General features: G+C 41.4%; 1 protein-coding gene across 1 annotated transcript in view; it reads left to right on the top strand.

Annotated features, from left to right (window-relative positions):
- The window catches only part of GTF2F2 (general transcription factor IIF subunit 2), a 192,290-nt gene that overhangs the window by 179,182 nt on the left and 3,332 nt on the right, over positions 1–9,776 (top strand). The gene's annotated exons all lie outside the window — the stretch shown is intronic.

Here is a 9,776-nt window from a genome sequence, read left to right as displayed (position 1 = left end):
AAAAATGTGGATTTGGGGTTACTTTTTTCTAACCAAAAATTGGTGATTTATTTTTTTTTAAATCAGAGAAAACCAGGATCCCTGCTGATTATATAGTCCACAGTACACTCTGCTGCCATCAATCTCCTCTTCTCCCTTTCACAGCTAGATGACAGCCCCATTCTGCTTTATATCTTCCAGTGAACTCCAACCAGTTTTGATTGCTTCACATTTGTCAGAGGTGGAGATAAGTCAGTGAATAAGCAGTAATTTAAAAGCTTTCACTTGTTAAATCATTGACGGTCCTTCCTGAGCAGGTCCCCACAAGTCATGCTCATTTTACTACCTAGGCTTTTGAAAAAGCACTTCTTTTGCAGTGCCTCAGAAGAATTTTTTTAACAAAAGCATTCACTGTCTTTATTACATTATCTTATGAGTAAACTGTTCATCTGTGTGGCAGACGAAAGTGTAAGGACACTGAAACTGAGAATTGGTGCAGGAGGCAGATGAAGGCTGAGATGTGGGGAGGGAATGGGAATTGTATGCTGTTCACTTAAAAAAAATAAATAAATAAAAGATGAAGATGTTACCAGTAAGGTGTTACCTATCACCCTGGTGGTGTTATTTATATGTTGTACCCTTTTTTCCATCTTTTGCTCCCTCTCATTTTATATTTTCTCTTCCTGGTGCAGGAACTGTTATCTTCTGTGTTTGCAAAGTATCTAGTACAATTTTGGCTCAGTACCAAATGAAATATTTTTTGTCACTTGCATTGTATCCCCCTGAAAGGAATGGTATTCAGTTCATAGGAAGGTGCACCTACATGTGTGGTGTGTGATAACTTTCCATAGTCTCAGAACTATAATCATTGCTTCCAGCTGTTACAGTAATGGTAAAAATCTCCTTAAATGTATTTGTCTTTCAACTCAGCACCACATTTTCCTCTTCCATTTGGGCTGTTTCTGTACATTTATCTCAGCTTTCCTGTCAAGTCCTTTCTCCACCAGTTTATTCTGCAGTCTTTATTCAGAATAATAGGGTAGTTATCTCTTCCTTTTTAAATTTGTTATTAATGCTTATCGTATTTCCTTGTTGATATGCTTGCGATTTCCTTACAAGCCAGTATTAAGGTGCACAGCTGATTAAAGCCTCTAGTTTGCTGCTTTTTCTTTGTTCACCCAATATCCAAGGTAGCGATAACTTTAAAATGTTCTCTCAACACATTGCCTCTCATATATAGATATATATAGCTATTATAATATGAAGTTCCCAGCTGAGTTTCCTTTAAATTCTTCTCCAGTATGCATTTTCTAAATGGAAACAATTCCATTAGCAGCTATCCTTTGTTTCCGGCCTTTTAGCCAATTTTTTTCCCGTGTGCCAATTTTCCCAGCACCTGTAGAACTTAATCTCTGGTGTAACACATAATTTTTTTTCCAAAAATATAGTATCTGTTCCTAATGCACACTGTTGCTCCATTGTTGCCAGAGCAGCTGGATTCTATATAAAAAAAAAAAAAAAAAAAAAAAAAAAAAAAACCAACAGGTTGTGTGGGCAGGCTATCCCATTGCTGTAAAGAGGTTGGCTGTTAATTAATCTCTGCCTAAGTGTTCACTGCTTGATTTTCTAAAATAGCTTCTAAGATTTTCTTGGCATGTAATTTTTCCACTAGGTTTCTAAATGCTGTAGTTATTTTCAGTATTGACTGAAATGTTTTGCGGCTGTTGTTTCTCCTTTCTGCTGTATTACAAATAATCTATTGATTCCTACCTTCCTGGGTGTTAATTTTTAAAATGCACTTGGCTTAGAAGAATCAAAATTGTAGTTAATCAAATAGCATATAAATGCTAGTGTTTTCATTTTAGATTTTAAATAGCATCTTCCTGATACTGTTGAAGAATAAATTGGTAAGTTGCCTCTAAAGTTTCCTTCATGTTTCTTCTAAGGCTCTGTAACCACAAAGCAATCTCTTCTGAATACAGATCCATTTTATATTGGTAGAAGCCTTTTTGTATTTTCATTAAAAGTATATAAATGCATACATATGACACAATAATTAGGGAGCTACCTCAATCATGGTTTCTTGGATTTTGTGGAAACTGAAAAACAGCATTTTCTGTGATTACCACAATCAGTAGGATATCTGGCATTGGTTGTGATTTCCCACAAAATCAAGCAAAAAAAAATAGTAGCATTAACCAGGGATCCTGATTTTCTCTGATTTAAAAAAAATCCCAAATTTTCAGATAAAAAAAAGAGCCCTGAAATCCACATTTTTCTGTGTTTTAAAATGAAACACCACTAGTATATATAGATCTAGATATATATCTAGATGTAATCTATACATTTGTGTGTGTGTGCGCGCGCGTGTGTGTGTGTATTCTAATATTATAAAAGCCTAAGTCTTTCTGTCTGTCTGTCCATAATGCTTTATCCGTGCTCTGATTGGCTGAGAAACAGCCAATCAGAGTGTGAACAAGCGTTCACACGGGAGCTGGTGGCACAGTGGAGCGCTGCCATGATGGTGGGGACAGGGCACCACAGCTGTCCTTGCCCCCCCACCTCCTTACTCCTTGCAGGTGATGGCACTGGCAGCGCAGGGGGGGGAGCAGGGTTGGGATACTGCATGGGGGAACGAGGCCACCAGCTCTGACCTTGGTCTGCCCCTTCCCCCTTCTGTCATCGCTGCCTGCAGGGCCCAATGCGGGACAGTGTGGTGCTGGGGGGAGGAGTGGGCCCAACACAGGTTGGGGGAATAGTGGGCATGTCACAGCGGTGTGGGGAGGGGAGGAGTGGGCTGGGCCCAAGGGGTGGGGAGGAGGCTTGCTCCTCCCCTCCCCCAGCCGCTGCCGAGTTGGGGAGGGCCCACTGCTTTCCCCCTCGCCCCCCCCAACTGCTGCAGTGGACTGGTTTCTCCTGCGGCTTGGGCCTCCTCCCTCGCCTTGGCCCGGTCCCACTCCTCCCCCACTCCCTCTCCTGCCCCCTGTTGGATCCGAGCCTACTCCTCCCATTCCCCTGCTACTGTGGTAGGCCGCATTCTGGGGCTCCATGCCCACACGTTCTCCCCCACATCATTCCTGATGGGCAGTTGGTGTGTGTGTGTGTGTGTGTATTCGTATATGTGTATGTGTATATGTGTGTGTGCATGTGTGTATATACTAGTGGTGTTTCATTTTAATCACAGAAAAATATGGATTTTAGGTTACTTTTTATCCAAAAATTGGGGATTTTTTTAATCAAAAATAAAAACTTTAAATACAGTAGCAGATTATTTGAACATTTTTACTTTAATCACAAGTGCTCATATGCAGGCAGAAAAAAAATCTATTATTCTTTTAATTAGAAGAGACTGGGAGCCTCTGTTAATTCTAACCAGATTCTAAGAATGAAGTGTTTTAGCATCAATGAAAGGGTACAGACTAGGGATGTAAGACTAGGGATGTAAATATTGTTTTAAAAAATATTTGTTTAACCTTCTCTAATTATATCAGTTAAACGATTAACCAATAGCACAGCAGCTCCAATGCAGCTGCTTCTGGGAGCTGCTCCCAGTTCCTGGGGCTCTGTGACTATGTAGAGGGCACAAGCCCAGCCACGCAACACAGCCCACTGAAGCCCTGTGATGGGAGGAAGGGAGCACCTGTGAATTGCTTAACTGACAAGGCATTAGGCTGCTGGCAGTTTACCTCTTAGCCTATGGGTACTAGTCCCCCTTGTCCCTCTCCTCCTGGCTCTTCCCTCCTTCCTGCCTTTCTTCCTGGGGCACCGCCTGGCTTCCCTTCCCTGCCTGACTGTGCCAGCCCCAAGCTAAAGTATAACACATAGACTAACTGGTTATTACTGTGTTTATTGGTTAAACAATTAATTGTTTAACCTTTCACATCCCTAGTACAGAGGAGAAGGACTTTTTGACAGATGATGTAGTTGACTAAGTGGGCGTAAAATGTTCATCCACCATTTGTCTGCTACCTAGTTGGAACTTTCCTTTTGCTCAAGCAGTTTTAAAATGAATAGTTTATACTTGCTGAAGCAGTGCCAGTGAGTTCATTGTCACCCTTTCTAATAGTTCAGTATCTAGCTATGGAGCCTTATGTTTAATTTTAGCTTCAACAGTTTCGAAGCATTCTCTTCAAAAAGAATAAATACTCGTAAAAGTTGTCTTGAGTCTCTGGTCACACACAACTGCTCCAGACTAAAAAGAGGAAAAAAGCCTTGAAGAAACCAACAAAATCGCGACTTGTGCTGATAATAAGATATGGGAGTTCTTGGTGCAGATTAGTGTATTTTCTGTGCTTATTTGCATGCAGCATGTCCAAGCTCTTGTCTAACCTAATAATGTAATTGTTGCAATGAAATATAGATAATGTGGGAGGTCTTGGTCTCAGCAGGAACAGTGATATCTTAGGCAAAATCATAAAAATCTAGAGCTGGAAGGGGGACCACAAGAGATTGTCCACTTCACCCTTCTGTTCTGAGGCAGGATATGCAGCCTATCAATGACAGATATTTACTTCAAGACACCCAGTGATAGAGATACCACAGTCTCACAAAAGAGTGTGAGATCCTTACATTTAGAAATTTTGACCTGATCTCTAACCTAAATCTTTCTTTCTGCAAATTAAACCAGTCACTTCTTGTTCTAACCTCGATGGACAACAATGAATAAATGATCACTGTAATCTTCACACAAATCTTTTATGTACTTGAGGACGTTGTTATATTATAGTCTCTCCTCTTTTCTAAACTAAACAGCTTCAGTTCTTCCAACCTTTTTTCATGGGACATGCTTCCTGTAGCTCTTATCATTATTGCTCTCATCTGAATTCTCTTCAGTTTTTAACATCTTTCTTCTTAAAAGTATGCTACTGAAAAATGGCCACACGACTCCAGCTAAGGCCTCACCAAGAAGAGCAGAATAATTACCTCCTGTGTCCCTCTCTTAATATATTCCAGAATAACATTTGCCCTTTTTGCAATAACATCAAATTATTGATTTGTATTTACTTTATGATCTGTGTTAAATCCCCTATCCTTTTCAGATAGGTGGCGGCCTAGCCAGTTCCCCATTTTGTGTTTGTGGTTTTCCATGAATACTTTGTATTTGGATTTGTCTTTATTGAATCCTATTTTACTGATTTCACACTTTGTCTCCAATTTAACAAGATCATTTTGAATTGTAATCCCATCCTTCAGAGTGCTTGCAGCCTTTCCCAGCTTGCTGCCATCCACAAATGTTATAAATACATTCTTTCTTCCATTGTCCAAGATGTTATTGAAAGTCTTGAATAATGTTAGCTCCCAGACCAAGCCACTGCAGGGCCACCCTTCCCCCTTGATATGTTATCCTAGTTTGACAGCAAACTACTAACAGCTATTCTTTTAGGTATAGCTTATCAGCCAGTTGTGTACCCAACTTATGGTAATTTAAAGCAGGCCATGTTTGCCTTGCTTTTTAGAATGCCATGGGGAGGGCTATATGAGAAGCCTTCCTAAATTTAAGACGTATCGCTACTTCCTTTATATTTACTAGGCTAGTTACTCTGTCAAAGAAAGCAGTTAGATTGGTTTGATGTGGTTTGTTCTTGACACATCTGCCTGCTTATTTCTTATCACCTTGTCAGCTAAACGCTTATTATAAATTGATTAATTGCTTATTTTTGTATCTTTCCAGTATCAAAGACAGGCTGACTGCCTAGAATTTCCTAGGTCCTCCTTTTTTTTTCTCTTTTTTTTTCTTCTTTTTTTAAGAGGATTATTTTGTTTTCCCTTTCCCAGTCCTCTAGGTCCTTGCTTATCCTCTATACTTCTGCTAGGATAATTGCTAATGATAATTGCTTCAGCAATATAAGTACTTGGTAGTGCTGATCAGAACTTTTCCAACAAAAGGTTGAGCCAAAAGTTACATCAGTCCATAGCATGAGGTGGTCCTCCAATGCTGCTTAGAAAAATAGGGAACTTAACATGCACAACTTGCTGAAACCTGGAAATAAAATAAACCTGTGCATTCCTTTCCACCTTCATATCACCTACAGCCCTATTGCTATACTTTCCCCACATACCATATGCCCCAGGTAAGATGTGCACCTTGTTTTGGGGAAGGCAGAATGAAGAAAAAATATTCTTCCAGAGCCATGGCTATGTAGAGCAAAGCCAGAACCTAATTTTCAATTAATTCACTTTCCCTTTCCTGCTCAGTCAAAAGCTGAAATTGTAGCTGCTGCTGAAGACTGGGCTCCATTTAATAGATCTATCATTCTGAAAATAATTAAAAACAGTTTGCAGGACTGTGAAATAGGAAGAAGGAGACCAGGACTACCCAGCAGACAAAATTGCAGGGAGAAAGGTTAGCTTGATTAGCAGAACATCAAAACCAGCAAAAAGAAGAACCACTCTGTGCAATGAAAAACAATGAGCCATTAAGTAAACTGACTCACTCAGCTCCCTGAATTAAAATACTATTGCTGCTGCAGGGGAATTGATGTTAAACTTTTGATGGAAAAGGAATGCAGGCTGTTTCTGTTCTAGGCAAAAAATCTGCTTTCATGCTTTAAGGCATGCACCCCAAGTTTGGAAGGCTATTTTCTGGAGAAAGGATGCATGTGGTATGCAAGTAAGAGATGTTGCTTAGATATGTCCTTTTAAAACCCTTTGAAAATGCAGTTTTAAACACCAGTGGAAACTTGCATTATCTTGGGAGTGGGTGGTTCTTTCCGTACTTCACAGAAGTTGCTACCTTCCTGTGATAGAGAGAATGCTTCCCATTTAATCCACTTACATTTTGAATGTTGTCTTTAAAGTTGTTTCAACATGGATTTCGAAGTGTAATTAAATAACTTTTTAAAAATAGGTTTGATTTAGGTTACAGGTAGTGGAAAGGTTGGGATTTTATAAATCATTTTAGGTAGTATTGCATCCCTACTCCATTTAGAGTTTCTTTTGATTAAAATAAAACATGGTGCACTGGTGAGACCTCACTAAGAATATTGTGTATAGTTCTACTCACTTTTGTACAGAAAAGATGACTAAACTGTAACAGGTTCAGAGGTTGACTCATTTTGCTTTGCTTGGCTAAAATTGAGAGGGAATATGATTATTTTCATCTAAAATCATTGCAGGAGCTGGAGTAAATGCCAGGGATAGCTATTTAAGTTAAAGGAGAGTACTGATACAAGATTGGATGGATATAAATTAGTCAGAATTAAACTTAGACTAAGAAACAGGACAAAGTTTCTAGCCATCAGAGGAGTGATGATCTGGAGGTTTATTCCTGAGTGCACTTGCATTAGTGTACTTTTAACAGAGTTCCTGTTAATGTGTCCTCAGTGTGGGCATATTTTTGAAAATACACAGTGCAGTATCAGTCCTGCTTTTGGCAAAAATTATATGCAGATATTGTTGCACATCCTAGAATTATATTTGCATGCTAACTCAGAGAGCTGCAAAGTCTATCTGATATACAATATTGCATGGGGATGTTAGATTAAATAATGTGGCTTTTTAGAGACTCTAATCTATTGCTGCCACCTGCTGGGGCTAATGCCATATGCGTTTAAAAGTCACACTGGCTATGAACAGGCCTTCATTTATTTCTAAGAAATTTCCACAACTAGAAATCTTTGAGAGAGAGGGAGCGTACAGGCATTCAATCTACAACCACCCTTCCCTTCTGGGGAAGGTGTGGGCAATAGTGGAAGTTCCCAGTTTGGGAAAGAGGCAGGGAGTGGGAGCAGCTGCCCGCCTGCCTTCCCCTCTCTGTCTATCCCATCCCCAACCAGCCCAGGAAGGGAGTATACAAGTGTTCATTCTTACAAGGGAGTTTCTCTCATTGTGGGTGGAGTGGGATTTAGTAGTAATCCAGTGTAAACACTACCTAAATCTTTAATTTTGTCTAATATAAAAAAAACAGCTGTTTTAGAAAGAAATAAACTTTGTTATCCCTATTCAGATCTATAAGAGGCCCCTATGCTAGTATTTTTATCTTTGCAGCTGGCCTTTCAGAAATAAGATAATCCTAATATAAGATGACCCCCCCCCAGTAATTAGATTCTATGCATGTAAAATGTATAAATTTGTATTAAAAATTATAATTTAATTTTCATAAGTTTGCCTTGAATTTGTCCTCTTCCTACTACTACAGCGGAGAAAGGAAATCTGGGAGTCGGGTGTCCCCTTAGCCCTCTGCATCCCCAATTTCTTTCCCCTGCAGCCCCTTCCTCCTCCCCACCCCTGCTACTTTTCAGACCCTGTTGTCCTTGAGGACATGGAAGTGAAGGGAAAAACTAAAAACACATTTTGAAATAAACATGCCTGTAGTAATTTGCACTTAGGTAAATGACTGAATTACCTATAAACTTAATTTCTCTAGAATTGATGCATTTACCTTTTTTGAAACTGCTGCAGGTTTTAGATGGGTACTTCATACACACATTTTTAAGCAGCACTTTTGTACCTGCTTATGTATAGCACAAATTATGCATGATATTAGTCCAAAGCCAAAAGGCTTATAATTTACCATGTAGTTCATTGGGCTGTAAAATGAGCAGAGTCGATAGCATTTCAAGCCATGGTGACTCCATAGCTCAGCACTGCTCAGTATGTGTGTGTACTCTAAATCAGTGGTTCTTGACCTTTTTTTGTACCAGGACCCATTTGTATACTGTTGATGGCCAGTTCAAACCCAGTAAATAGTTTAAGTAGAAAACAACCCCTTGGCCGTGGCAGTGCCCTCACTCCTGACCCGCTGCCTCCTGCCCCCAGACCATAGCTCCCCAGTGTGTGGGGAAGGGGGTGGGAGTATATGGGAAATGGGCAGGCCCCAAGCTGCCCCTTACAGGCTGGAACTTTGCTAGCCTGCAAGGGAAAACCCAGTTTCCCACATTTTTCTCCTTTAAAGGAGAATCTGTTTTTAAAGTTTGTTCATGACCCTGTCATATAGTCTTGCGAGCCACAGGTTGAGTAACACTGCTCTAGATTCCCTCCACAAAGGAACCAGGTGCTAATTAATGCCTCCCTTCCCCCTCTCATGACCAGGGATTCTGGTTTTCGGTGATAAAAAAAATTGCAAATTCTTTGATTAAAAAATTGAAAATTCTCTGATAAAAACCCCAAAATCCGCGATTAAAATTAAAGGCCCCCTGCAGCTCCCCCTGGCCCTGTTGGTACCCCTCACTTCCTACCACAGCCTCCCCAGTCCTGCTAATGCCCCTCTTTGCCCCCCACAACAGCCCCCCTGCCTCCTTGCCCTGCTGGAGGGGGCCCCCAGCTGTCAGGGCTATGGGACCAGGAACCCAGGTCCACAGCTCCCTGCCCCCAACAGAAGGCAGCTGCAGCAGGAGCATGGAGCTGCCTTGACTGCTGCTGCCTGCCTGCTACTGGCTTGGGCAGGGGCGGAGCTGGCTCCCAGCAGCCACACACACTCCCAAGGAGCAAGGAGGACATGTGCCCCCAGATCTTTATGGGGGGGCAGGCTGTGAGCTTGAGCTCCCTCCCTGCTTCTCTTCTGCGGGGCTGCTGTAGCCCCGCAAGCACGACCTGGCATGGCTGGGAACAGCAGGGCCATGTGGGGATCTCCAAGTGGCTGCTTGCTCCATGCTGCCCCAGCGATGCACCTTTCATAGTTTCATAGTTTCTAGGGTCGGAAGGGACCTTAGCAGATCATTTAGTCCGACCCCCTGCCATGGCAGGAAAGAGTACTGGGGTCAAACGACCCCAGCAACATGTTCATCTAACCTCCTCTTAAAGACCCCCAGGGTAGGAGCCTGCACCACCTCTCTTGGAAGTTGGTTCCAGACCCGAGC

This window comes from Gavialis gangeticus, unplaced genomic scaffold (genome assembly GCF_001723915.1).
Source record: "Gavialis gangeticus isolate Ggan-Ray unplaced genomic scaffold, GavGan_comp1, whole genome shotgun sequence".
Classification (NCBI taxonomy): domain Eukaryota; kingdom Metazoa; phylum Chordata; order Crocodylia; family Gavialidae; genus Gavialis; species Gavialis gangeticus.
The sequence above is the reverse complement of the archived record's forward strand: the minus strand, read 5'-3'. Positions and strand labels throughout refer to the sequence as shown.